Genomic DNA, 26,274 nt, shown 5'->3' on the forward strand with positions numbered 1-26,274 from the left:
ACGGCTATGAACAGCTTGAATGTAAAAGTTAAAAATTTACATAATTATACATTGTACATCTGTAGCAAGAGCAATTCTGCTGGAGATTCAGAATGCGTACCACAGATAATACTAGTTTATTGACTGGTTTACGATGGATGCCAAATGTAATAACGTTAAAAATAATCTAAACTTAATGAAAGGGAAACAGTTTAAACAAAATTCATGTATAATTGTTCAAAAAAGACCTTAAGCAATTATTTTATTTATTTCGGAAAGCATCATTAACTGGAACATTATGCAATTGTAGTATTATGGCAACTACGCTAAATATATGTATTTGACTTAGTACGGTTAAAATGGTAGACAATCCGTAATCAGCTGTCAACAATAGCAGATTGCTAAATACTATATATGTAAATTTCAAAGGTTTCTAAATTTTGGTAATTACAATTTTTTAACTATTCAAAAAAAGATAAATAAATTCTGTAAAGTATATATATGTCTTTTTGAATAAACCATAAATACCAAAATCTATATAATTTAAATACTTTGTAATGATAAAGCATTAAATGAAATATAAATATACAAGTATGAAATCTGGTAATAAAAAGGGGAGCTAACAACCCATTTAAGTTATATTAAACGTATGTTAACTTAAATATAGACGTGAACCGTGTGGATATAATCATTTCCAGCTATTATAAAATAAAAAAGACAAAATACGAAATTATTTTTATGAAATTCCGTTGATTCATTGTCAAAACATAAAACAGACAGTCGTTTTACTAGAAATGGGTTAAGCTAGAGAATTGATAAGAAGTAGTGGATTCGGAAACGATAATTAACTTGCGACTAAAGTCGCTCGTTGATTATCGTTTACGAATCCACTACTTCTTATCAATTCTCTACTACATATTTATAGAAAAATACGGCGAAACATGGTATTGTGCAACTTCGATGTAAAAGAAAACTTTAATAACTTAAGTTTTTTATTTGTAAATAGGAAAGGGCCATAAATACAAGGTACTGTGAATTTATTATTATCCATTGGGTACTAATTATCTTGGGTTTAGGTACACCACAAAGTTAAGTGCTCAACTAATATAAATTTTCTATGTGTTTGTATGCAGTATCGGTCAAAACCATCAAGTACCTACAGAATATTGAATATTACTCAATCCACAAAAATTGGTACCCATGAAAAATTGAATCCACATTATTAAATGTTATCAGTGGTTGCAATGAAAGCTTTGTTTCAATATTATTTCTAGTTATTTCCATGGGAAGATTCCTCTTTCATGTCAATTGAAAGTAAGCTGTAAAGTAAAAAACCAGACTTTCAGACATAACAATGAACTTCATGTATAATTAGGCATTGTTTCCAGGCAAAATAACATTTAAACAAAGTTTCACAGAAAAATCAAATTGCTGTTAGGTTTTTAACCTCTTCTAGATTTTTGGTCCTTTCACCAACTATCAGGACTAATTAGTCTAACAAGATATTTTGTCCCTTGCCTGGGGCTTCCCCTCATTATAGAATTGCTAAATTTGTAACTTATAGATTTATCTAAGCGTTCCTAACAGAATATTTGCTAAGCATATTGATCCTGGATTGACGACTAATGATTTGTATACATCATGTGACGTACTGTAAACAATGACAGTAATGTTTGTAAACATTTAGTATCATAAACCACATATTTGAAAATTAAAGAGCAGTTCCCCTAGCATTAATCTGTCAAATAAAGATAAGTTGATTTGATTATCATTTTATTTCCCCGAATTCAGCCTCCAGGTCACTAACTTAAAAATCATTGTTGGAAGGGAGACCTTGATGAAAAAATTAAAAAAGGTCTTTTCCACTTAACTTTTTCCTTCCTCCTTATCAAAATTCTTTAAAGAAACTTAAAGTATCAGCTACTAACCAGATTATTACTGTTAGTCATATGAGTCCCGAAAAGTTTATATTAATGAAACTTCTGTATCTAAAACAAAAGGGTAAAAAGTTTGTACTCTCAACGTTTTGATATTCTCCATGTTGTAAATATTTATCAACTTTTATAGCACAAAATCTGTTTCAATTAATTTTCAAATCTTATTTTTTCGTTCTCAGCATGAGAATTTGTTTTTGTGAGAGAAAAAAAGTTACCTCATTACAAACTTAGATGACCTTACCGCACAAATACAAGCTGTTGCTTGATAAATTTTAAGGATTGCAGTTCTCTTAAGTCATATATGCAGTTTTTTTGAACTCAGATGTTGTCACATACTTATGCTTACATTCCTTTAGTAACTACTTATTGAGGTGGTTTGAACAAACTGTTGCACAATATGGGGATTGCAAGAACAATTTCGACCACTAATTTTTTTCAAGGCTTAATCTTTATAATCCCTCTAGATCAGCATTGCTTGGTAGCTTTATAACGGGAACTTGATCCAATCTTACACCCCAAACATAAAGTGGTTGCCACAAATAGTATTACCTTTATCTATCTTTCTATCATTCTGAAATAAAACAATTGTCTTTTATTCTTTTCCTGATTTATACATGAAGTTGTGTAAACCTGAGTTATAAATCACACTTGCTCACTTTTCCTTCAGGTTAATTCTCTTCCATTGATTGATTTTTGTTTGCTCTATGTCCAGTGACAAATATTTCATACATGTTCAGGAAGATGATTACAATCCAAGTCCCCATCTTTCTTCTAAAGGCAGTGAAATTATTGTGCCATATCATTTAGTTAAACTTTGTTTTATTTATTTAATTGTGATTGATATGAATTGCAAGTAATGTATAACATCTTAAAGTGGGCACTGGATCAGGAAGCCAATTCATGAAATTTCTACAATATAAGTTACATGTTTTATACTATAAAAGTCATAAATTTCAGTAGAAGTTATGATCAATTTGTAAAAGGCTTTGGGTATGTGGACATGATCATTGATTTTCTTTAATTTCTATTTCCTTTCCTTTAAACAAACCTGATACTTTTTTATACTTAGCAATTGTACATCAATAATCTGTCTCTTTTTTTATTTAAAGCAAATGCAATATTTTTACTGATATGAGCACACACATGAATTAAATATTCTTTAATTACTTAATGATAACTGATGGATATAATTGTTATGTTTTGTGCTAATCAATAGCAAAGGCTGTTTATGCTGCACCTTAAGTTTTCTGCTGTTTTTAATATTTAACCAGTTTGATTAGATTTCAAGGTATTCTAGTGAAACTTTCTGACAACCAGCTGCTGTAATTGGTTTGCTTTCTGTTTGACCTTTGTTTTCTTTATTAACTAATTATGTGTATCCCAAAGAGGACATATAAGGTTAATACAACATTGTCAGGACACTTTATGTTGATGAATTTGGACTGAAGATGACCCTCAATGGAGATTTATTGGTGTAATCGGCATATTATTGCCTGATTTCTTTGTGATCCTTATATTAATTGAATCAAGAGAACAAAAATAGAACCCTGTTTTGAATACCATGTCTAGAGTCTGGCTCATTTAAAGACAATGATTTTTGGTGAATAATTGATAGGTTCTAAGGAAATAGTTTGTGGATTTTTGGTTTTATTTGAGTAAAATAAACGTCATTTAGCAACACATAAATGCCACTACAACACATGATTTGACATTAGGTCGCTGCATGCATGTGGTTTCTTTAAATGCAGTTGTTTAAGGCTCTTTATTTTATGGTTTCAATGCAGTTATTAATAAATCTATAGAAAGTTGTCTTTCCCCTGGCAGCAAGTGCAATTTGATATCATTTTGACCTCTTTTGGGAAGGAAGTAAGACCTGGCTGTGCTGTCTCTCCACTGCGACTCTTTGTGTAACTTCAAGATGAACAGAGAATACTGCCTGTCAACCCCACTCATATAAAGACAACAATGCCCTTCAAGATATAAAGAATCCAAAGAATAATAATTCATTTCCAAATATAAAGACATTTGATTTTTTGCCTAGTTTTAACCATATATACTTTGTTGTTGTTACTCTAAACAAATTGGTGATATGGATTGAAGTCGTAATGCTATATAACACATTAAACATAATTAATACTTGTTTGTTTAATGGCCAGTGGCAAATCTTTCATACATACTCAGGTTAATAAAAGTATATTGGAAATCTTTCTGTATTCTGTTGAAAATAAAACTTCTTAACAAAAGACAATCAATTGTTTCTAATGACTTTATGTAAATTCTTCATATGAAGCAATCTAACTTGTCTAGACTAAGGGTTTGTTAGAGTATGACTTAATATATGGCCACCAATCAATCACTGGAGACTATTTGGACTTTTAGTTGTCTATTTTTATATTTTTTGGGGTTGCTGTCTCATTGAGAAACTTGAATGTTTAGCAATTATTGAATAATTCAAAATTTTTGTTTGCACTCTTGTCTAAGATGTTATTATTGAAAGATGATATCAGGTTTATTTTGTGGTCAATATTTCCTTGTAATTATCTCCCTTTGGGATATGGATTCTTTTGTGGAAAATATCAGAGTGATTTGTGATCTAAGGTTCAGATGATTCTCATGGACAATAAAATACATTATTTCCAGAAAGCTGACCAATTGAAGCTTAAAGCTGTCTTGCTTCTGTCTTTCTAAAGACAATTTGGATGAATCATTGTTCCAGTGATATTCTCTTTTCATATTCCGTGCTTCATTGACAAGTTGCTTGATGTATGACAGATTAACAAGCATTAGATCCTTTAATATACAATTTCTCTGCATGACTTTCAAGAAATATTAGAAATTTATAGATTTGTCATTTTGCATTTATGGCTGCTTTCTATTGATAAAACCCTGTAGAAGCATGAAGAATAGATGAAAAGTAAGTCATAAACTAGTACTAAACATGAAACCTTAGGCATAAAAAATAGGAAATAAATATTGCAAACAGAACATATAGATGTTAAAACTTCAAATAAAGATAAATGTAATTCTTGGATGGTCTGTTTTAATATGGAATTTATTAAAGCTTTTATATCAGGGTGTATTTACACGTACATATACAATACTCATGATTGGAAACTTCAAAAGTCATGTATATGTTCTTCTTCTCATAATACCATGTTTTCTAAAGAGTAAAGAATCGTTGGCAGAAAACTAAAAATGTCAATCAAATCTATTTTTACCTTTTAATGTGAATCTAGATTTCAATATTTTATTATATTCTTTGGGGAATATTCTCTTAAAATCTTGTAAGCACACATGATCTCTAAGCATTAATGATAGCTGTAATATAGAATTGATCATATCAGAGTCATATATATTTGTCTCTGGAATAAAAGTATGATTTGTCATGTAAGGTTTTCAAGATAACTATAGTAATAAATTTGCTGACCTGATTTTAATTTTCCTAAAAGGCTAGTTTATAAAATGAGTAAGTGAAAAAAGGAGCCAAAGAACAAGAAGGAGATGTGGTATGATTGCCAATGAGACAACTATCCACCAGAGATGTGGTATGATTGCCAATGAGACAACTATCCACCAGAGATGTGGTATGATTGCCAATGAGACAACTATCCACCAGAGTTGTGGTATGATTGCCAATGAGATAACTATCCACCAGAGTTGTGGTATGATTGCCAATGAGATAACTATCCACCAGAGTTGTGGTATGATTGCCAATGAGATAACTATCCACCAGAGATGTGGTATGATTGCCAATGAGACAACTATCCACCAGAGATGTGGTATGATTGCCAATGAGACAACTATCCACCAGAGATGTGGTATGATTGCCAATGAGACAACTATCCACCAGAGTTCAAATGACAAAGATAAAACATACCTGTTTTAACTGTTTTGTGTAGGAGTTAATTCTAATTTATAATTTAACAAAAAGAATTTATTCATCAAAATATGAAATAAAAGTAATGTCAAGGTAGTCTATTTAAATTTTAAAATCAAAATAGTATGTTAAATTGATCTAGGATTCTTCATCGGACCATCTCTATATTAGCTTAAAATTGTGAAATCGTGTATGTGTTACTAGTAAAATTGAAGTATTGTTTAAAAAAGGGTGACAGGGATTCATCAAGTTCATGTTTATGTTAAATGTGCCAAAAGAAAACACCAAGGGTATAAGTCTTTCATTGAAGTATGTAATGCGTCCCAGTGTTTTGTAGGTGGTCTACCTGTAGTTATTTAATTTTTGCGCCTGTCAGGTATCTTTGATCTGCCAATTAAGTTTCTGCTTGTAATTTCAGTTTGTTTAGCAGTTACTTTATCTCCCTAAATGCAGCAATGATATGTTTATTCAATACAGATTATGTAACAGTTATTTTCCTTCAGATAGAAAAGGGAAGAATTGTTTGCATATAGGGAATACATGTAGACTTACAAGTATTTAGTCTAGATAAATTGCACATGATCTGTAAGGTCAAAACTATAAACAGAACAAGTACCTGACTGTGGTATATAAACTTTTTGTCTTTCATTCAAGAGTTGGATATCGTAGACTGAAAATTACATCAATAAATTACAGTTACAAATGAGAACAAATTTTGTTAATCTGAATGAATTGTTAAAGATTCTTCAGTTAGGTGGTACAAATATACCATATTTTCTTTTGGTTTGATATGTGCACATGATGTGTTTGAGTTAGGTGGTATAAAGTCATACCATATTTTCTTTTGGTTTGATATGTGCACATGATGTGTTTGAGTTAGGTGGTACAAACATACCATATTTTCTTTTGGTTTGATATGTGCACATGATGTGTTTGAGTTAGGTGATACAAACATACCATATTTCTTTTGGTTTGATATGTGCACATGATGTGTTTGAGTTGCTGTTTCATTGACATTCTGATACATTCCATCTTCTAAAAATGGCATTTTTGGTTACTTTTTTTATTTTCACAAAGAAAAGTGAACTTTTCCATATTGGTCTCACATTTAAATTGAAAGAATTGGACTTTTAACCTTCTTGTGACAATCTTCCAGTCTTAATGTTGTCATGGATACACATAATCTAAGTGAAAAAAGAATTAATTTTTCAACTTCTGATTCATTCCAGCATACTTTTATAAATTAGTTATGTTCCATGGTGCAGAAAATTTGTCATTGAATGAAAATCAAATAAAAATATCTCTAACTTGTGTCAATAAATGTAGCATACTTCATTAAATGACCATGCAAATATAATTAGACCAAACATTGGAATCAATCAGCCCACTGACCAAAATGAGACAGCTGGCCCTTGGCTGTTTGATCTCTTCATTAACTTGCTCCTCCCTTTCATAAGTTTTGATACTCCTATTTGTAATGTGTTTATGGATAAAATTTATTATTCATCACAAAATATGTTAACATCTGTTCTGGCTCCACAGCTTATTGTGATGACATTTCTTCCTAGGTTATTGTTGTATATATTATTTTCTTTTTTCTTCCTATGTTATTGTTCATTGGCTACTTTTATGTCATTGTGTTTCATCTATGCTTTGTTTGGTTATCTACTAATTATATTGATTAAATAGATTGTTATAAATATCATTGATTTTGAAATTCATATTATCTCCAGCATATATATTGTAGAAAAATAATTAGATTTTTTTTTATAGAAAATTATTAAATGAAACCAAATTTGTTTTACAACTAAAGAAATGATTACTTATGCTGCTGTGTATTGAGTATCCCTGTTTGCAAAGAATTTTTTTAAGTTGTGACAATGCAATTTTAGAATTGCTCTGTGTCTATAATTAGATATGGTATGTTATTGCATTTGTATGTAATCTTATACTCATGCTGTTGTAAGTCTCAAACTCCCAACCCAGTCAGGTTTTATAATTGACTCTACACTTTTCCCAAAAGATTTGTTCAGGTTGATAATAAATTCCCATTTTAGAAACCACCTCAGTCGTCTGCTGGTAGTAAGCATGCCTCTTGTGCATACTAGTAATTCATGGCTGGGTAGAACCAATGCTCCTCGACTAATTGGCAGCAAGCATTTACCATTAAGAGCAAGACTTGTTTGCTAGGAGTCCAAATAATATGTCCTGAAGGGTGACAAATATTCCTGTAGATTACCTTGTGACTAGAACTTTAAAGTATAGCTCAGAGTTTCAGTCAATTACAAAGCAGATGTAAAAAAAACATAAGTTAGAATTGATTTTCAATCATTTTTCTGCAATACAACAAATTATTGTACCATATTTGATCAGTCATTGCTGTCCTCTGACTCTGTAACTGACCAAAACCAAAGGGCCAATGCCAGCTTTTTTAAGAAATACCCATTTGAAATTACAGAAATAATCACTATCAAGGAACAGAATGGCTGCTTTTTATGAACTACAAAAAAATTATTTTGTTAAAAACTTGTGATAAATAGTTTTGATGAATTGTATCAGCTACAGTTGAATACTTTTCATTTAATCTGAAGGTGACATTACCTTAATTGTAAATCTACACACGTTCTATGTACATTTAACCATTTTAATCATGCAACTTCTATATAATAGTTTTGCTGTACTGTTTATAGGTTAATAGCTATCTATTGATATATTGTTGCAATTTACTGACAGATGTCCATAGGTCTGAAAGATCAACAAAAGTTGATATATATTTGTCAAGGAACTATTGGTCTGTCTCCTAGAGAACATTTTCTGCTTAAAGATAGCAATGAAATATAGAAATTGTCCAATGTTATTGTATAAATCTTCATAGAAATGGGAGAAATTAGACAGAACAGATTCATGCAGTTATATGCCTTTAGGAATATTTGATTAAACAATCTTTTTCTAGAATCTGTTGATTGAATGATTTTTGGGTTGTTTTTATGCCCCGCCACTAGGTAAGGGGCATTAAGTGTTACCCTTGACAGTCCCTCTTTCTGTCCATTCTTCAGTCCGTCCCAAAAGTATTTTCACATATTATAAGCATGCTTGAGTGGGGGGCATTTGTGTCCTCAGACACATTCTTCTTTTATTTGTGTTATTTTTTTGTTAATGCACCTTGGACTCATGTTTTCTTTCGATAGGCAGTCAAGTAATGATCTTTAACACTGCTTTAACTAATACTTATAGTTATTCAACTTGAAATCTCTTAAATTCCACATATTTTAACTTTCCTCAGACAAAGTTTTTTTGGTTCACAGCTCAAACCAATTTGTATTGTCATGTAAGTAGTTTATGTTTTCAATTAAAGAGGACCTTTTAATCTTTGTAACTGTGACAGGTGTTTTATAACCAGGTAAAAGTGAAATAATATATATTTTCTTTTCATTCATGCAATGAATAACTTCTTATTGGGTATATCAAAAATTGTATTTGTTAAATTGACACATACCCTTTACATAAATAAAGTCAAATGATATCTTTGTACTGTCTGTAATTGAAAAGTAACTCCATGCTAGATTTTCCCCTCTCATTGTGTGTGCAAAATTTACATACAGTGTTCACTGTACCTAAGTCTAATTAAAGAAGCTGAACTACTTATTAACTCAATAACTGAAATATTTCACATTACAAGAAGTTTTGACATTTCCAGTCAAGAGTTCATTTTTAGTAATGAGCTACTGGTACCAATGAAATTCCTTGGTTTTACTTTTCCAGCAGATGTTTGCCTGTTAAAATAGCAATGAGGGAACAAACATGTTATTTCCATTGAAATGAAATATGATAAAAAGTGTATAACAAAAGATTCTGTAAAATATTTGAACAGTAACTTCCTCATTTTTTTTTTTTGATTTTACAAACATTGTAAAAGCAGCTTTCAATAACTTTTATTTTAACAAAATATTTTCCAAATCATTCAATCAATACTTAATAGAAGAAACTTTTTTTTCTCTGATTATTTCTATTTAAATTTTAGAAAGCACAAGTCAATATATTTCTATTTAAATTTTAGAAAGCACAAGTCAATAAATTTTTCACAATCTACAAAAAATAACTGTTTACTAATAACTGAATTGGTTTTTTTTGTAGTTTTATTGTTGCATGTTTATGTATAAAGTTCTTATTACCATTGTCCTTGTTATATAAATAATATTTGTCATAAACTGTGTATGAACTCTTTAAGCCATAAACAGCAAGACAAGGCATAGAGATGCCTACAGTCTTTGGTTTCAATCAAGTTTTAGTAGAAATTTTGACTTCTGATGAAGCTTGAAATCTTCATCCATATTTAGTTCACAGTTTCCACAAATGTTAACTGGGGAAAATTACCATTAATCCTGTATTGAAATTTGAAATGCAAATGTGACCAGTCTTGCAGAGATCAGAATGGTTAATCATGTTCATAATAGTTCATAAGAAATTAATGAAGTCCAAAAATTATTTTTTTTTGCACTTCAAAGACTTATCTGAGAAAGAGATTCAAATGCCTTTTTATATGGTTTGTAAATCTACCTCATTTCAAAACTTCATTATAAAGGTGATTAAGCGTACATTTTTTATTTGACAGATTTGAATAGTTTTTTTTGTTGGATATTTAGTGGTGAATTAAATAAAGAAAATATTTGAACATAAAGTTATGTGGTAATTTATGTAAACTAGAGTATATATCATTAAAATTTCCACAATTTAAATAACTGACAATGTTAAATTCCTGTGATCTATCGAAGACAAGATAGATTTAAAATTATCCTATAAAATATTTAATGATGGTGTCATGTGGTTTTCCCCTAAAACCTAACATAAAATCAAGAACATGAAATAAAGATATAAACCTTCCATCAGTATATCTAACTACTGTTATTGTATAATACTAACTTGACTCTAACAATAAGTACCCTCAAATACAATACAAACTTTAAACTATTACTTTAAACATATTTTCTGAACAAAGTGGTCAATTTGTAATAATTATCCCCACTGATGTTTTGGGGGAGGGTTCAGGTATTGTACTACCTGAATTCTGGTAACATCAAAGACTAGACCTACAGGTATCACTGATTGTACTTCTTTGTGATTTATGTGGACAATTGACACATTTCCAATGGGGCATACTATCTTATTTCTATTGATCATGAAACAGTTACTTTATTTACTAAAATTATCTATTTATGTCACCTTTAAACACTTTAACACCTCCAAAGATAAAACATTGACTGTAGATGTCTGTTGATACTGGTACGTTGATACTGGTACGAAATTTTCCTGATATATTGATAGCTTTTTGTAAGTACAATGTATTGCATATAAGTAGTCATGTTTTATTTGTCCAAAAAGTATTTAAAAAATGAACTTCTATATGTGCCTGTTCCAAGTCACCTGGAGCCGGTCATTCAGTGATTGTCTTTGGTTGCTGTCTGTCAAATTTATTTTTCCTTTTAATTGTTACACATTTTGTCATGCTTTAATTAACTGCTGACTATACAATATGGCTTTTACTCAATGTTACTCTTAAAACTATTATTGATAAGGCATTTAAATTATCAAAAAAGATATATGCCTGTTTTATAGATTTCAGGAAGGCATTTGATACTATTAACAGGGAGGCTCTCTTTTACAAATTGTCTTATTACAACATAGATGGCCTCTTTTTCGGTATAATGAGAGATATGTATAAAGAGGTTTTGTACTCCGTGAAGATCTCTGAAGGTGTCACTGATTTTTTTAATTCCACAGTTGGGGTAAAACAAGGGTGTATTTTAAGTCCCACATTATTTTCTTTATATATTAATGATTTACCCCCTATTTTTGACTCCACATGTGATCCGCCCAAGTTAGATGATAATGATATTTCATGTTTGTTATATGCTGATGATTTAGTTCTTATTTCTGAAACTGCTAATGGCCTACAAAAATGCCTTGATAAGCTTATTAAGTTTATATTGCACCAGTTGGGATTTAACAGTAAATCTCGACAAAACCAAAATTATGATTTTTAACAAATCTGGTAAAAAACTTTCAAAAGACAAGTTTGTATTTAATGATAATGTTTTGGAACACTGTACAGAATATAAATATTTGGGTATACTGTTTAAACCCTCTGGTAGTTTTACTGAGGCAGTGAGACTTCTTTGTAAAAAAGCCTCAAAAGCTATATTTTGTATTAGAAAACTGTTATTTTCTGAAGATATTAATGTTTTACCTCACCTCAAGCTTTTTGATGCTTGTGTTAAACCTATACTTCTTTATTGTAGTGAAGTTTGGTCTCTATATATGATTAAATTTATTACAGATCTAGAGTCAAAATATTGGTCATTGGCTACCAATAAAATTCAGATTAAATTTGCAAAAACTTTAATTGGAGTAAATAAAACAGCTGTCAATTTAGCAGTGCTAGCTGAACTTGGTATGTATCCAGTTTTTATAGAAGCATTAAAACTGTCAATTGGCTTCTGGTTGCATGTGATAAAATCTGGTAATAATTGTTTATTTAAAGATGTATATAGTTCAAACCTGCAATTAACCAATGGATTTGCGAAAAAGATTGAACAGCTACTTGCTACATTAAATTTTTCACATGTTTGGGAAAATCATGATACTATTTCAAAAAGGCGTTTATTATATGCACTTCATACCAAACTTAATGATAGATATCTGAATTATTGGAAAGAAAATATTTTTTGTGATGATAAATCATTGCACGGTAATAAGCTCAGAACATATAGGCAGCTTAAAGAAAATTACAAATTGGAAACCTATTTATTGTTAAAGATTGACAGAAAAGTAATAGGACATTTTGCCAAAATTCGCATAAGTAATAGTGTTCTTAAAATTGAACAAGGACGACACACTAAAACACCTGTAGAAGAAAGAATTTGTCCCTTGTGTCTTTTAGAAGTAGAAGATGAATTTCATTTCACTATAATATGCACAAAACTAAATACAATTAGAGAACAATTATTTTCTAAAATTAGTGAAATAGTTCCCTCTTTTTTAAATATGACTAATGAAGCAAGATTTAAATTTTTGTATACCTGTGGTGAGACTGATATAATTAAAATTATTGTAAAATTCATAAGCACCATGTATAATTCTAGAAATGCTTTATTGAGTTCTTAATAACTTTGTGGTACCACCTCCTCAGCAGAGATTATATACATTCATTTACTATTGTAACAATATTTTCTTTTAATAATGGAGGGGATATACAGTTATATATATATAATGTTTATAAATGTGGTCAGATTTTGTTTGTATGTTTTTGTATTGTCTTGGTAACAATCCTATAGTTTTGGATTTTGAACCAATAAAATTATCTTATCTTATCTTATGTTGAAAACTGTACTGTGACTTATAGTTGCTTAAATCCAAGTCATACGGAGTGAGTGAGTTGTCTCATTGGCATTAAAAAGACAGTATTATTTTAAAAATGACTCCAAATATTAACCATCCTCCATCATTATATAAAAGTAGTAAAGTACTTCAGATTAAAAGTACAAATATTTTTTTCTTGACTACCCCTTGGAGTGCATATCTTGACATCAAGGATGTAAACATAAATTCACCACAGTATTTTGTCCATACACAATATCATGTAACACGCTAGACATAGAAGGAACTATGGTACATATTATCTAGGAAGTGATAATATCACAAAGTTTAGAAATTATTGAATTATTCCTTTGAATTAATAAGAATACTACCATCCATATGATTGGAAGATATATGCAGTTGTCATCAAAGGCAGCGGCATTGTATTATTAGAGAAAAACTTTGTCTTTTGATAGTTTTTGCTGTCGACTTAGTGTCTCATTGATGTATAACTTCAGGTCCCTTTTATTCATATGGTTTACTAATTACAAATGCCAAAAGGCAATGTTTTTAGATATATATATATATATTTCTTTTAAGTTGATTTCAGATTATAATCATTCATGCTACTTTTTTATCATCAGAGTGCATTGTACTTATATTTTTTATTCCATAAAAGTCTCATGTATTCCTTTACATGTAATTACTCCAGTAAAGTTTGGGTGGCCCACTGTGTAATGAACCAGTGCATTTTGTGCACATTGAGTTAATTGAATTTCATGGTGACTTCTTCTGTTAAAGCTAACATACTTCCTATGGGGATTTACATTAAATTTTAATATATTTTATAGCATCCCTGTTACTTTTCACTAAATTATGGGGAGAAATGAAAAAAAAATCAAATAAATAAAATATTTTGATGAATTGAGATCATAAATTATGGCGACATAGGTTAAACTTGTCAAAATTGATAGTTACATATTACTTATGTAGAAGAAGAAAAAACTAAGGGTTAAAGGCTTAATAAAGTTTAAATGCGCTGTCATACACTGATGATTACTATTTATGATAGATTTTTATAACTTCTATAATAGCAATTTATGTAAGATATTTGTCTTAAAAAATATTATCGTAAAGCACATAATTTTTCATGGTTAAATTTTTTTGATACTTGAGACTTGCCACCATGTGAATTTTTACTAATATTGGGTGAATAAGGTAAACAAATTTAGCATTAAAGAGTTTTTACATCGCGATGACCTTGAGGTCATCCCGATGTATTGCTATCGCCTAGATTTCCATTATGTAAATTAGTTTTGGGTTTGTAACCGATCTATAAACATGATAAATATGCGCACATAAACGAATGCAAAATAACATTCCGTATCGTTTGATATAAATACATCTCTTCAATGAATACTGATAAAAATATTTTTGTTTACAACATAAATTAATAATATGAAAATGTTTTGTAGTTAGATATATATATATATAAGTAAAAAATCATTGATAATATCAATGCACACGTACCGAAAAATTGTGTTAAAGCATGCGGAAGAATATCTCAAAGAACGTTTTGAAGGACCGGTAACTCTGTAATTGTTTTTGCGGGAAAATATGAATGCCTACTCGTATCCAATCTTAGAAAAATCGAATTTTTACAGAAAAGTGTCCACCATGCACTTGCATTGCACTATTATTAGAATAGTAGAATAGAATGATATACAAATGGATGCAAATCATATATGTATGTAACTGTTATTTTAATATAATATATACTGATTTGTATCACTACAATATAATACATGTAGTTATTACGGTGAAGATGAATTTCCTGTCATTTATTCATCATCCACGCACGAACTTGTCTCAGAAAAAAATATATCTCTGTACATTAACCTCAGTTTCAGGTAAAGAGATATGTTGTTTTTTTTCTGAGACAAGTGCTTTTGACCATCCTCAAGAACTTGTGGTCATCCGATGTTCAGTACTTCAGTACTTTGATTTGTTTATTAGAATGTCAAAAACTAGATCACCATAATGGAAAGAATTTCACAAAAAATATCTTAATAACACTTATTTTATGCAATAGAATTGAATGGTTCTTTAATGGATTTGATCTTATTAAGCTATTAGTATGAATGCCCTTAAATTGGCAAGGATTTCTTCAGCCCAATGGCATAATTGCTTCAAAACTTGATTGGTACAACATCAAGTTATCAAAGTTTCATTTGATGTAATATGGTTGTTTTCCTTGCATATTACATGTCAAGATATTTTATGCTACTCCCTACTTATAAATTTTGTTATATTTGATTTTCTGCACTTGCTTCCCATCCTAAAATTTAATATCAGTTTCAGATTGATTATACTGCATACATATTGCATTAGTCTTATGGATTTTACTGCAACTTTTGTATTACGTTTTTATGTTTGTCATGAAGAATTATTGTTGAACGCTTTATTCGATACAATTGTCTATGTAACATAATTTTAATAACAGTATGTGTATTGTATTTTATTATGGACCTCATCTTTCATTATAGATTCATACAGATATGAATCGACTTCCTCCAAAACTTTATTGGAGTTGTCATATTTCAGTTTTTTATTTCCATACAAAAAGTTGGCAAAATGTTTGTTTTTGTGAATAAGTTTTTATACGCCCGTTTACGGGACGTATTATGGTATACCGTTGTCCGTCTGTCCGTCCGTCGTCAACATGTCGGACATTAACTCAAAAATGCTTTAACCAATTTGCATCAAACTTTGGTGAATTGTTTATATCTATTGACGTGAGCTCCCTTTCGTTTTTTATAAAATTTAGATTTTACGTTTCCGAGTTATGGGGTTTTATTCATTAAAAAAAGGGGGATTTTCCAGTTTTTGGACAATAATTCAAGAATGCTTTCACCAACTTGCAAGAAATTGTGGTGAATTGTTTATATCTATTGACATGAGCTCCCTTTCAATTTTTATAAATTTTAGATTTTACGTTTCCGAGTTACAGGGTTTTATTCATGAAAAAAGGGGGGATTTTCCAGTTTTCTAACAAAAACTCAAAATTGCTTTTAGCAATTCTTATGAAACTTTGGTGAATTGTTTGTATGTATTGATGTAAGCTCCCTTTAGAATTTTATAAATTTTACATTTTACATTTCTGAGTTATGGGGTTTTATTCATTAAAAAGGGGTGATTTTCCAGTTTTCAGACAATAACTCAAAAATGCTGTCACCAATTCTCATGAAACTTTGGTGAATTGTTTATATCTATTGATGTAAGCTCCCTTTTTATTTTCATAAATTTCATGACATTGAGAATTAATTGAACTTTATTTGTTTATAGTCTGACGACAGATTTACTAAGTATTGCACAACAGCAAGAAATCTTTAATTGAATATAATTCATATAACCAATTTCAAGATCTTTGACTACATTTATTCAGAAACCTATAATATGTCAAATATTTAATTTCAATCCAAATTCGGACCTGAATCAAGCTTGAATATTGTGTCCATTTTTGCCCCAACTGTTCAGGGTTGGACCTCTGCGGGCATATCTAGCTGCGCTCAGCGAAGCAGTTTATTGTACTTTCATTCAGTCATGATATGAAAATTTGATCATACCAATGATCACACCCTATTTCTTGCTATTGGTAGTGCAGATGCAATGGGTACGCTGATCACAATCTGCAGTATAAGATTATTTTAATGGCAATCTGAAACACAGATCCTATTGTATTTGATGATGTGATAGGTTATAATGGTGAAGAAAGCAGATTTAGAACGATCACAGAAAATACTATAAAATCTATCCTTTTATGCTTTCAAGATATTCCCAGTCTTCTGAATTTGACAATAAAAAAAAATATTGTTAGATGTGATTTATATGGAGAGCTCATATAAATTCATAATGATAGTTTCCAATTCAAGACTCTAAACAACATATATATATATATATATATATATATATATATATATATATAGATGCTAAGATGAGGGTATTTGTTCTTTTCTAGGAAATTGGGAGGGGGAAAACTTGACTCATCAACTTTTAAAGTAACTTTGCATAACTCTCATGATGTTGTGCTTGCTTAAGGTTCAATAGACACATGAGCAATAGTAAATTTGATTAGAATTCATTGTCTAACACCAGTTTTTTGCTGGAAGACTGTCCTATAATTTGCGATCAATGTCTCTTGGTTATTTATGTTGTTGGGTTGCTGTCTGATTTATTTATATCTCACATCTCCTTTTATTTGTTCTATATGATTGGCTTTACCAGACTGATAAATTTCTATCAAGATCATCAAATTATGATACATGAGTTGATAGAAACCAAATAATGAAAATATTTCCTTCAATTTATAATGTCTGTATGCATAGACTCCCATAAGCAGAATTTCTCAGAAATGTATTGAATTCATTAATATTCAGTATCTTACAGTTGAGGAGGTATAGCCATTAGTATAATTAAATATCCTTTTATTCTGCAATCTTATTAGATGGTATATTTAGAATTGATGTAGTTCTTGACAGACCATGTGTACAGATGAGTAAACTATAGTAAAATCAATAGTAGTCCTTCTCTTCTGGGATTCATAGCATGGATTGCTGCTGGAAAAGTTTTCTCCATCATTGCAAATGTATATTGTATCATTACTTAAAATGGATAATTCATTACTTAATATTTTCAATACTATTTTTGTAGTTTTGTGTTTTTCCTTCCATCCTATGATTGTATTTGTGAATCTCTTTTTATGCCAGCATCTTCTGAAATAAGACTGTATCTGAACATAGAAGTATTAATATAATACTTCCATGATCAGAATAAAGGAGATGCTGGATATAGAATCATGAGACAGCAATCCAATGACACAAACAAACAATGATGTCTAGAGGTCAACAAACACTCCTCAACAATAGACTGGTTTCTATACTATATGTCAAAATCTAAAGCATCCAGAGTCTGACATAGAAACTTCAAAGATCTGCCATCAACACCAGTTCTCCAAATAACAAACACTGTAAGATGTGACAGATGTGACAGATGTGGCAGATGTGACAGTAAGATGTGACATAATGAGTCACTGACTTGGAATATGGGTCAGCATTCTGTACTTTGTACCTTGTCTTAACTAATGCTGTTTATTTCATATATATATATATCTATTCAATTCAGTTTCTACTCTCTGAAAGATGTACTCTTAAGAAATTCTAACCTTGTTTTCTTTTTATTAACTGGTTTATTTATAAAAAGCCTCTCATGTTGTATACTTTAAATTATTCGTTTTGGCTTAGTGTCTACACATAAATATTTCTGCCTATTTTTGACAACTTGCTTTATTGATAATGCTGAGATCCAATATATATAACATCAACAAAAATGATGATGTTTCTGTAATAATATTTGTAAATAGATATATGAAAGACAGAACTCATTTAATCCAGGATTTGTTAATTACTAAGCACTTAGAGTAAACGAGTATAAAGATCACTTGCTCAGCTACTTATTTTGATAGATGTACTTGTAAACTGATCTTAAGTCTAGAACTTCCTGTTTTTAGGGATTATTTCATTAAAATACTCCCTTTGAAGTTAGATTGTTTCAACATTTAATGTAATATTCCACATTATTACCATGAAAGTGTGAAGCTATGTCTGTCATTGGGGGTATCATAACCCATATCATGCCTCATTTATTGCCCTTTAAACCTCTCATTTCTTTTTGAAGGGATAATGATGCACAACATTGTTTAGAAACATTGGAATTTGTAGAACTTCCAGATTTCACTGTTTTTCTATTTTGTAGTTTTTCAGTAGTATATAGTTTTTATGGTTCACTGTAAATGTGATTTTGCTGTTTTCCAATTAGGATCACATGTTAAGATTACTTTATCCAGAACAAAAATTTAAAGAAGATGAAAATTTAATGATACAAAACCATGTACAATGAATGAATTGCACTAGACAGTTTTTACCAGTGAGACATTAATAAATTACCATTGGCATTTACAGGGATAATGTTCTCAGAAAATTAGTGGCTTTTAAGATCAGAAATCCTTATGTTTTTGGAAAAGTTCTATAAGAATTTAAAATGGGCACAAACCCTTTTCCATGAGGGAACCATTTAAGATATTGTGTATAAGCTTTTAATTATGTATCTAGTGTTCATTGCTGTTCAGTTATGTGTTCCCTTTTGACTTAAGTTGTAAATATTGGATATTTTTACATTGTTTCAATAAGAATACATGTATAATGAATCAAATGATTCAAACTTGTCCAAGGTTTAATGACAGTACATTGATATTACTTATGAAGGACAGCTAGTCTGCCAGCAACAACAATTTGGACTTTCATTCATACATTGGAACAATATGTTTTCACTTTTATACAATACAAAATTCCAGTGTTTCCTAGAGAATAAAGAATTTATCAGAGTCAAGTAACCTTGAATGATCGACCTTTAAATGTAGAAAAGCAGAAAATTATATTGAATTGGAAATAATTTGATTTACATTTCCGGTGATTTCCGTAAAGATTATTAGCCTAATTTGGTTGTTATTATACCACACATGCTAACACGTTCAAACCAAGCTTTGATACGCTACAATTTTTTAAGTACTGTTTCAAGTACATGTATTTGATATTGGTAAAAAGTCAATAACAGTCAGTGAGATGAAAAAGAAAATTTTAAGCCTTGTTAGTTCAATCTTAGATTTATATCATATGCCCATAAACTACCCTTACATCCTCTTCCAAGATCATTCATACTTTCCATCTAAGATTTGTGGTAACATTACATACTATAATTGGTTGATGGTGTATGAAACATTGCATTTATTGGAAATGATTTTATTTGAAATCAATCAGAAGGTTCCTGTAACTGACAAGAAGCATGATTAAGTCTATATAAGTCTACAAGTAAATTGCATTTTCAGCATTTTCTAATTGACTGTTGGGTTTATGACATCGATATGAATGCAGAGCTTAAGGAAAATCAATACTCCTATTTTGTAAATTCACATTTTCAGGTAAGGTTTAATTTTAGTTCACTGCTTATTTGATTTATAAATATTTAATTATCAGTATTTTTTTAATTTAATAACGGCTCCCAGCAACCATAAATTGATAAATTTTTTTACCTTACAAATGTAATGTTGGAACAGTTTGTTTAAACATTAGGAATGTGGTTGCTTATAATTTTGGGCTGTAGGAATGTAAATATTAACTGAATTACAATTTCTGTAGCCTAACTAGCTTCACAAAAGAATGTTGCACATTAGGTTGGACTAGTATAGAGAAGGTGGAAATCCTGCAGTAGACAGACTGACCAGTTTCAAGATATTACTAAACATAATGTACAGTTGAGTATTTGAGTAAAATTGTAGATATGTATAATAGTAACTAACAAATGTTTTCAAGTATTTTGTTTTTACATGCGATGACCGTTAGGGCATTCCAATGTATTGTTGCTGACGAGATTTCTACTTACGTAACTTTCGTGTTTGACTGGTAACCGATCTATAAATACGCGGACATTATCGAGTGCAAAATAACATTCCTTATCTCTTGTTATAAATTCATTTCTTAAATGAATACTCATAAAATATTTTTATTTGGAACATAAATTAATAATATGAAAATGTTTTGTCATTAGAAATATATATATAAGTAAAATATCATTGATAATATCTATGCACACGTACAGAAAAATTGTGTTACCGCATGCGTACGAATATCTCAAAAACGTTTTGCGGGAAAATATGAATGCCTGCTCAAATCCAATCTATTAGAAAAATCATATTATTACAGAAGAGTGTCCACCATGCACTTGCACTGCACTATTATTAGATGGTAAAATAGAATGATATACAAATGGATGAAAATTATATTTTATACATGTAACTTATATACAAACATTAATATAATATATAACAACAAACCAGAGTATACTGATTTGTATCACTACAATATAATAGTTATTACGGTGACGTTGAATTCCCTGTCCTTTATTCATTATCCACGCACGAAAATGTCTCAGAAAAAAATATATCTCTGTACATTAACCTCACTTTCAGGTATACAGATGTGATTTTTTTTTTCTGAGACAAGTGCTTGTGACCATCCACAAGAACTTGCGGTCATCCGATGATCAGTACTTCAGTACTCTGATTATCTTTTAGTAGATCTTTAAAAATTTCATATATCATTTTATTTATTTCGTTCCAAAGCCCTTGAAAACACTGCTGGTTTTTGGCGGGGTTCATGTTGCTTCTGTCTCTCTTTTATCTACTATTGCTGATGTCTCGATCATCACACAATTCCAAACAAGACGACCCGTATTGGACAGTTGCTGAATCTGATATCTTAAACAATTCAGTACATTTGTAAAAAAAAATAACAAATTGAAAATGTTTGTATTCTGTATTTCGGCCTTTTACAACAATGTGAGTACCCGTTATCAATTTCAGTAAAACGCTGTCCTTTAACTTAGAATTGTTACCTCTATGATAAAAGCCATTTAATTGTTGGTGGCAAATTATAGCATCAAATTCAGGTTATCTTTCCATCTATCAATTTAAAAAAAAAAAATTCAGTTTGTATATCTTTTGATTGTCATAGGGTTATTATTCCACCATAAACCCTATTGTGATTGTTCAGATCATTGTATTTTTAATCTATGGATAGTTGTCTCATGGGCAATCATGCTACATCTCCTTATTTTTATACTATTGTATAAGTATGATTTTTTGCAAGGTTTTCGTTACAGATAGCATGACTAATTGTTCCTCAATTAAGTTGTCAATAATTATATTGCTAGCAATTTTCTGTTTATTGTTAATACTATCATTTAGTCCATCTTCTATATTGATTTAATAAACTGGAAAGATAGTTCATGAAATAAATTTCTATTTTTGTTGCTTAAATCTAATTTTCTAATGAAGTATGGGGTTGGACACTTCAATAAAAGTGAGATATATTGATATTAATCATGAATTATTTACTCCTAAGTTAATTGTGACACTTCAGATTTCCATGACCAGTGCCCATGTGGTCAATCTAACACATAAATAGCTTTGCCAGGGTGACATGCAATTTGTAATCAATTATTGTGTAGGAATCAATGTCCATAACAACATTCTATTCTGAAACAAAACCTGATATAAATATCTGTTATATCCTATCTTTCAGGCTATCTTGACCATGAGTTGTTTGTTGTTGTTAGTCTGTGTTTGTACATCTTTTTCCTCAGAGGAGTTGGTTGTTGTTGTTAGTCTGTGTTTGTACATCTTTTTCCTCAGAGGAGTTGTTTGTTGTTGTTAGTCTGTGTTTGTACATCTTTTTCCTCAGAAGAGTTGGTTGTTGTTGTTAGTCTGTGTATGTACATCTTTTTCCTCAGAGGAGTTGTTTGTTGTTGTTAGTCTGTGTATGTACATCTTTTTCCTCAGAGGAGTTGTTTGTTGTTGTTAGTCAGTGTATGTACATCTTTTTCCTCAGAGGAGTTGGTTGTTGTTGTTAGTCTGTGTATGTACATCTTTTTCCTCAGAGGAGTTGTTTGTTGTTGTTAGTCAGTGTATGTACATCTTTTTCCTCAGAGGAGTTGGTTGTTGTTGTTAGTCAGTGTATGTACATCTTTTTCCTCAGAGGAGTTGGTTGTTGTTGTTAGTCTGTGTTTGTACATCTTTTTCCTCAGAGGAGTTGTTTGTTGTTGTTAGTCAGTGTATGTACATCTTTTTCCTCAGAGGAGTTGTTTGTTGTTGTTAGTCAGTGTATGTACATCTTTTTCCTCAGAGGAGTTGGTTGTTGTTGTTAGTCTGTGTTTGTACATCTTTTTCCTCAGAGGAGTTGGTTGTTGGTGGTTTGTATTGTATGTTGTACCATCCAATTCTTTTGGTAATTCCTTTTTCCTTTTTATGTACTATTTCTGTTCTAATCAGATATTTGAACAAGGGGCAATGCATTTTGTGCTTGTTAATGTAATGAGATGGTTGGGTGGAAAGGGTGGGTAAACCAACATATAATTGAATTGTTTCATATTTTTCATATCAGGGCCTTTTATAGCCAACTATACAGTATGGGTTTTTCTCATTGTTGAAGGCCGTCTGGTTGCCTATACTTGCTTGCATCCAGTTCAACTTCGTTTGGGAAGACTTATTGTTTTTGCTCAGTTATTGATATTCTTCCCTCTTCCCTCTTCCTCTTCCTCTTCCTCTTCCTCTTTCGCCACTTTTTTAAATGAACTTGTGCACACCCGTTCTCCAAAACCGCTAGTCAGATTTACTTAAGGCTTCACAATATGTTAGACTTACATGTCTAGTGGTGCAATCAGGTTTTTCGTTTGTGCATTGGGGTCTGAAAAGGGGTACTTTGAGGGACCAAAAGAAGGGAGGGGTTAACTATAGAACCCTATGGGATTTTAATTTTTGTCTCGCCTTGACAGAGTCAAAAAGCGAGACATAGGTATGCTGTTTCTGGCATCGGCAGTGGCAGCGTCGTCAACAGTGTATTAGTTTGTGATTAGGTCTAGTTTATGGTGAACCACAAGTGGAAGGTCAATGACATTTGGTATGCAGTTGTATTAGCAAATGGCACATCTTATTTCTATGGAGATTATTTGGCCCTGCCCCCTCAGTCATGGTCTATTGACTTTGAAACTTTTGCTTAGTTAACATGTATTAGTTTGTGATTAGGTCAGTTTATGGGGAGCAACTAGTGGTAGGTCAATGATATTTGGTATGCAGTTGTATAAGCATTGGCATATCTCATTTCCATGGAGATTATTTGGCTCCGCTCCCTTAGTCATGGTCTATTGACTTTGAAAGTTTTGCATAGTTTATATGTATTAGTTTGTGATTAGGTCAGTTCAAGGGGAACCATTAGTGGTAGGCCAATATTAATTGGTATTCAGTTGTATAAGCATTAGCACATCTCATTTCCATGGAGACTATTTGGCCCGCCCCCTCAGTCATGGTCTATTTACTTTGAAAGTTTTGCATAGTTTACATGTATTAGTTTGTGATTAGGTCAGTTCAAGGGGAAAAGTGGTAGGCCAATGTTAATTGGTATTCAGTTGTATAAGCATTAGCACATCTCATTTCCATGGAGAATATTTGGCCCGCCCCCTCAGTCATGGTCTATTGACTATTGGTCTACTTTGAAACTTTTGCTTAGTTTACATGTATTAGTTTGTGATTAGATCAGTTTAAGATGAACTGCTTATGTTAAGTTAATGATATTAGGTATGCAAATTTATTGGCATTTGCAAGTATCGTTTCCATGGAGATTATATAGTCCCACCTCCTCATCATGGTTCATTGACTTTGAAACTTTTACATAGTTTACAAGTTAATGTTTGTGTTTAGGTTTGTTTAAAGGGAACGACTTATAATAAGTCAATGGTATTTGGTATGCAGTTGTATTAGAATTGGCACATCTTATTTCCATGGAGATTGTTTAGCCATGTACCTTCAGTCATGGTTCATCGACTTTGAATATTTGCATAACTTACATGTTAAAGTATTGCTATTTTAATTTCAACATTTGCATTATCAAAATTATAGAAAGGCGAGACATATCTCTGTGATAACAGTTTATTTTTATTTTCAAATGATTATAACTTGAAAACTGTTAGTGATAGACACATTCTTTATAATTGTAAATGTTCTACATGATAAAACACATCAAATGAATTAAAGGGTTAGTCCCCAGGGGTCGCCCCCACCCCCTGCCATTTGACAAAGTTCTAATATCTTGTAAGTGGTCAAGATCCCCACCCCTAAACCATATATATTCTGGTTTGTCATGATAAAGCACATCAAATGAAATAAAGGGTAAGTCCCAAGGGGTCACCCCCACCACCTGCCATTTGAGAAAGTTCTAATATCTTGTAAGTTGTCGAGATCCCCACCCCTAAACCATATATATTCTGGTTAGTCATGATACAGCACATTAAATGAAGTAAAGTATTAGTCCCCAGGGGTCTCCCCCACCCCTTCCATTTAAGAAAGTTCTAATATCTTGTAAGTGGTCAAGATCCCCACCCCTAAACCATATATATTCTAGTTTGTCATGCGAAGATGGCTTGAATGATATACAGGTTTAGTCTCCAGGGGTCATCCTGACCCCCTGCCATTTGAGAAAGTTCTAAAATCTTATAAATGGTCAAGATCCCCACCCCTAAACCATATATATTCCTGTTTGTCATGTCTCGAACATGTGAATGACGCATAGGGTCTGTCTCCAGGGGTTCCCCTCACCCCCAATGTTCTAATATCTTGTAAATGGTCGAGATCCCCACCCCTCAACCATATATATTCCTATTCGTCATGTTTCAACATTTGAATGACATACAGGGTCAGTCCCCAGGGGTTTTCCCCACCCCCAATGTTCTAATATCTTGTAAATGGTCGAGATCCCCACCCCTAAACCATATATATTCCTGTTCGTCATGTCTCGAATATTTGAATGACATATAGGGTTAGTCCCCTGGGTTTCCCCCACCCCCAATGTTCTAATATTTGTAAATGGTCGAGATCCCCACCCCTAAACCATATATATTCTGGTTTGTCATACCAAGATGATTTGAATGATATACAGGGTCAGTCCCCAGGCATCACTAATACATATAACTTTACTGGACCAAACCAATTTTCACTGGACTTAGCTCAATGTCAGGCGACCCTGGGAATGACGAATCATGGGAGCTTCGTTTGGGAGACTTCGTAACAGCATCCTGTTACAATCATTTCTTGTTTTTATATAGGTTTGCCTTGAAATTGATCTTTTATTGTAAATGTGACACAGATATTAATCTAAGTTGGTAGTTCATTATAAAACAAAGGCAATGATTGTACTGTAGATTTGTTATTGTCCAACACTAAATATTTGCAGCTTAAGCTAAGTACCAATTATCATTCACACACGATTGTAACTTTCAAACCTGTAATTTAGGTTAGAAAATGATGTAAAAGCCAAATTGTAAATATCTTTTTATGCAGACCAGTGTGTCTGTCCAAGTAGTCTCAGTAAAACAATACATGATACATATTGAAATGACAAATGACATATTTACGTGTTTTAAAATAAAATACATGTAATTTAGATTGATGCACTTTTACGATTAAAT

General features: G+C 31.2%; 1 protein-coding gene across 12 annotated transcripts in view; it reads left to right on the forward strand.

The window, feature by feature from the left end:
- LOC127698563 (axotactin-like) overlaps positions 1 to 26,274 on the forward strand; it is a 128,609-nt gene that overhangs the window by 14,010 nt on the left and 88,325 nt on the right. For 2 of the 12 annotated variants that reach the window (XM_052202121.1, XM_052202130.1), the window contains exon 1: positions 20,079 to 20,179. The exons of 8 other annotated variants lie outside the window; for them this stretch is intronic. The gene's annotated coding sequence lies outside the window, so the exon portion shown is untranslated. Of the gene's footprint in view, positions 1 to 985; positions 1,006 to 20,078; positions 20,180 to 20,416; positions 20,512 to 26,274 lie in introns of those variants that run through there. 2 more of the 12 variants (XM_052202089.1, XM_052202110.1) reach the window with 2 other exon arrangements.

This window comes from Mytilus californianus, unplaced genomic scaffold, assembly GCF_021869535.1.
Source record: "Mytilus californianus isolate M0D057914Y unplaced genomic scaffold, xbMytCali1.0.p SCAF_1, whole genome shotgun sequence".
Taxonomy (NCBI): Eukaryota; Metazoa; Mollusca; class Bivalvia; order Mytilida; family Mytilidae; genus Mytilus; species Mytilus californianus.